Raw genomic sequence first — 5,000 nt, 5'->3', positions numbered from 1 at the left:
GAATTTTTGAAATTTTTTTTTTTTTTTGAATTTATTTGATTTTATAAATTTTTTGTGATTTTTTGAGATTTTTTTGAATATTTTACATGGGTGATTTTGACTTGGGGGATTTTCAGGGGGTGGTAACCCTGGGCGTGGCTAGAGCCTCAAAATGCATATTCCCCTATAGGGGGGCAAGGTTTTCAAAAATGGGTGCCCCCTCATGTACACGCGCGTGGGTGTACATGGCCCCGTCGGTGCCAGCGTGGGTGGAAAATGGCCCGAAAACAGCCCAGCGGCAAGCGGAAGCGGCTAACGTTGGGCAAAACTGACCCGAAAGCAGTATAGCTTGGAAAATTAAGCGGATGCAGCCAATTGTTGGCGAAAACTAAGCGGATACGGCCAAGTGTCGGTGAAAAATGGCCCGAAAACAGTCCAGCGGCAAGCGGAAGCGGCTAACGTTGGGCAAAAGTGACCCGAAAACAGTTCAGCGGGGGAAAACTAAGCGGATGCGGCCACGCGTTGGGGAAAACTAAGCGGATACGGCCAAGTGTGGGGGAAAAATGGCCCGAAAACATCCCAGCGGCAAGCGGAAGCGGCTAACGTTGGGCAAAAGTGACCCGAAAACAGTTCAGCGGGGGAAAACTAAGCGGATGCGGGCACGCGTTGGGGAAAACTAAGCGGATGCGGCCAAGTGTCGGTGGAAATTGGCCCGAAAACAGCCCAGCGGCAAGCGGAAGCGGCTAACGTTGGGCAAAAGTGACCCGAAAACAGTTCAGCGGGGGAAAACTAAGCGGATGCGGCCACGCGTTGGGGAAAACTAAGCGGATACGGCCAAGAGTCGGTGGAAATTGGCCCGAAAACAGTCCAGCGGCAAGCGGAAGCGGCTAACGTTGGGCAAAAGTGACCCGAAAACAGTTCAGCGGGGCAAAACTAGGCGGATGCGGCCACGCGTTGGGGAAAACTAAGCGGATACGGCCAAGTGTGGGGGAAAAATGGCCCGAAAACAGCCCAGCGGCAAGCGGAAGCGGCTAACGTTGGGGAAAAGTGACCCGAAAACAGTTAAGCGGGGGAAAACTAAGCGGATGCGGCCACGCGTTGGGGAAAACTAAGCGGATGCGGCCAAGTGTCGGTGGAAATTGGCCCGAAAACAGCCCAGCGGCAAGCGGAAGCGGCTAACGTTGGGCAAAAGTGCCCCGAAAACAGTTCAGCGGGGGAAAACTAAGCGGATGCGGCCACGCGTTGGGGAAAACTAAGCGGATACGGCCAAGAGTCGGTGGAAATTGGCCCGAAAACAGTCCAGCGGCAAGCGGAAGCGGCTAACGTTGGGCAAAAGTGACCCGAAAACAGTTCAGCGGGGGAAAACTAAGCGGATGCGGGCACGCGTTGGGGAAAACTAAGCGGATGCGGCCAAGTGTCGGTGGAAATTGGCCCGAAAACAGCCCAGCGGCAAGCGGAAGCGGCTAACGTTGGGCAAAAGTGACCCGAAAACAGTTCAGCGGGGGAAAACTAAGCGGATGCGGCCACGCGTTGGGGAAAACTAAGCGGATACGGCCAAGAGTCGGTGGAAATTGGCCCGAAAACAGTCCAGCGGCAAGCGGAAGCGGCTAACGTTGGGCAAAAGTGACCCGAAAACAGTTCAGCGGGGCAAATTTTTGAAATTTTTTTTGAAATTTTTTTGAATTTTTGAAATTTTTGAAGTTTTTTTGGGTTTTTGGACTTTTTTTGAATTTTTGAAATTTTTGAATTTTTTTGAATTTTTTTGAATTTTTTGAATTTTTTTTGAATTTTTGAAATTTTTTTTTTTTTTTTGAATTTATTTGATTTTATAAATTTTTTGTGATTTTTTGAGATTTTTTTGAATATTTTACATGGGTGATTTTGACTTGGGGGATTTTCAGGGGGTGGTAACCCTGGGCGTGGCTAGAGCCTCAAAATGCATATTCCCCTATAGGGGGGCAAGGTTTTCAAAAATGGGTGCCCCCTCATGTACACGCGCGTGGGTGTACATGGCCCCGTCGGTGCCAGCGTGGGTGGAAAATGGCCCGAAAACAGCCCAGCGGCAAGCGGAAGCGGCTAACGTTGGGCAAAACTGACCCGAAAGCAGTATAGCTTGGAAAATTAAGCGGATGCAGCCAATTGTTGGCGAAAACTAAGCGGATACGGCCAAGTGTCGGTGAAAAATGGCCCGAAAACAGTCCAGCGGCAAGCGGAAACGGCTAACGTTGGGCAAAAGTGACCCGAAAACAGTTCAGCTGGGGGAAATTAAGCGGAAGCAGCCAAGCGTTGGGGAAAACCAAGCGGATACGGCCAAGAGTCGGTGGAAAATGGCCCGAAAACAGTCCAGCGGCAAGCGGAAACGGCTAACGTTGGGACAAAGTGACCCGAAAACAGTTCAGCTGGGGAAAATTAAGCGGATGCAGCCAAGCGTTGGGGAAAACTAAGCGGATCCGGCCCAGAGTCGGTGGAAATTGGCCCGAAAACAGTCCAGTGGCAAGCGGAAGCGGCTAACGTTGGGCAAAAGTGACCCGAAAACAGTTCAGCGGGGGAAAACTAAGCGGATGCGGCCACGCGTTGGGGAAAACCAAGCGGATACGGCCAAGTGTTGGGGAAAAATGGCCCGAAAACAGCCCAGCGGCAAGCGGAAGCGGCTAACGTTGGGGAAAAGTGACCCGAAAACAGTTAAGCGGGGGAAAACTAAGCGGATGCGGCCACGCGTTGGGGAAAACTAAGCGGATGCGGCCAAGTGTCGGTGGAAATTGGCCCGAAAACAGCCCTGCGGCAAGCGGAAGCGGCTAACGTTGGGCAAAACTGACCCGAAAACAGTTCAGCGGGGGAAAACTAAGCGGATGCGGCCACGCGTTGGGGAAAACTAAGCGGATACGGCCAAGAGTCGGTGGAAATTGGCCCGAAAATAGTCCAGCGGCAAGCGGAAGCGGCTAACGTTGGGCAAAACTGACCCGAAAACAGTTCAGCGGGGGAAAACTAAGCGGATGCGGCCACGCGTTGGGGAAAACTAAGCGGATACGGCCAAGAGTCGGTGGAAATTGGCCCGAAAACAGTCCAGCGGCAAGCGGAAGCGGCTAACGTTGGGCAAAAGTGACCCGAAAACAGTTCAGCGGGGGAAAACTAAGCGGATGCGGCCACGCGTTGGGGAAAACTAAGCGGATACGGCCAAGAGTCGGTGGAAATTGGCCCGAAAACAGTCCAGCGGCAAGCGGTAGCGGCTAACGTTGGGCAAAACTGACCCGAAAACAGTTCAGCGGGGGAAAACAAAGCGGATGCGGCCACGCGTTGGGGAAAACTAAGCGGATACGGCCAAGTGTTGGGGAAAAATGGCCCGAAAACAGCCCAGCGGCAAGCGGAAGCGGCTAACGTTGGGCAAAAGTGATCCGAAAACAGTTCAGCGGGGGAAAACTAAGCGGATGCGGCCACGCGTTGGGGAAAACTAAGCGGATACGGCCAAGGGTCGGTGAAAAAGGGCCCGAAAACAGTCCAGCGGCAAGCGGAAGCCGCTAACGTTGGGCAAAAATGACCCGAAAACAGTCCAGCGGGGGAAAACTAAGCGGATGCGGCCAAGCGTTGGGGAAAACTAAGCGGATACGGCCAAGCGTCGGTGAAAAAGGCCCGAAAACAGTCCAGCGGCACGCCGAAGCGGCTAACGTTGGGCAAAAATGGCCAAAAGCGGTGGAGCAGGGCGGTCTGAATCTATGCATCCACATAAAATGGGGGGTAAACCTGGGGGATTTCCAGGGGGTGGTAACCCTGGGCGTGGCTGGAGACCCAAAATGCATATTCCCCTATAGGGGGGAAGGATTTTTGGAACAGGCAGCCCCTCATGTACATGCCAAGCGGGGTGTACATGGCCCCTGTGGGTGCCTCCGTCGGTGTAAAATGGCCCGAAAAACAAGATTATGTTACCCGAAGACACGATTATGTTACCGAAAAAACACGGTTGAGCGGGGGCAGTAAGCACGGTTGAGCGGGGGCAAAAAACACGGTTGAGCGGGGCAAAAAACACGGTGCAGCGGGGACAAAAGACACGATTTTGTTACCGAAAAACACGGCCCGTCGGGGGCAAGGAACACGAATATGTTACCGAAAAACACGGACCACGCGGGTTGAAATCCCCAGCCGTAGAGCCGGCGAAACACGGTGGGGCAGGGCGTCTAAGCGTGGAGGCGCCCGTAAGACCGATGCGGGTTGAAATCCCCAGCCGTAAAGCCGGCGAAAAGCGGTCGGGCAGGGTGACTCCGCGTGGAGTTTCGCCCGTAAGGCCGATGCGGGTAGCCGCGCGGGTTGAAATCCCCAGCCGTAAAGCCGGTGAAACACGGTTCATTGGGGCGCCTAAGCGTGGAGGCGCCCCGCAGAGACCGAGCGGGTTGAAATCCCCAGCCGTAAAGCCGGCGAAACACGGTTCATTGGGGCGCCTAAGCGTGGAGGCGCCCCGCAGAGACCGAGCGGGTTGAAATCCCCAGCCGTAAAGCCGGCGAAACACGGTTCATTGGGGCGCCTAAGCGTGGAGGCGCCCGCAGAGACCGAGCGGGTTGAAATCCCCAGCCGTAAAGCCGGCGAAACACGTTCGGGCAGGGCGTCTAAGCGTGGAGGCGCCCGTAAGACCGATGCGGGTAGCCGTGCGGGTTGAAATCCCCAGCCGGCGAAACACGGTTGAGCGGGGCGCCTAAGCGTGGAGGCGCCCCGCAGTGACCGAGCGGGTTGAAATCCCCATCCGTAAAGCCGGCGAAACACGGTTGAGCGGGGTGCCTAAGCGTGGAGGCGCCCCGCAGAGACCGATGCGGGTTGAAATCCCCAGCCGTAAAGCCGGTGAAACACGATCGGGCAGGGCGTCTAAGCGTGGAGGCGCCCGTAAGACCGATGCGGGTAGCCGCAAGGGTTGAAATCCCCAGCTGTAAAGCCGGCGAAACACGGTTGAGCGGGGCGCCTAAGCGTGGAGGCACCCCGCAGAGACCGAGCGGGTTGAAATCCCCAGCCGTAAAGCCGGCGAAACACGGTTCATTGGG

The sequence above is a fragment of the Carex rostrata genome, unplaced genomic scaffold (assembly GCF_964058835.1).
Source record: "Carex rostrata unplaced genomic scaffold, lpCarRost1.2 SCAFFOLD_43, whole genome shotgun sequence".
NCBI classification, from domain to species: domain Eukaryota; kingdom Viridiplantae; phylum Streptophyta; class Magnoliopsida; order Poales; family Cyperaceae; genus Carex; species Carex rostrata.
The sequence above is the reverse complement of the archived record's forward strand: the minus strand, read 5'-3'. Positions refer to the sequence as shown.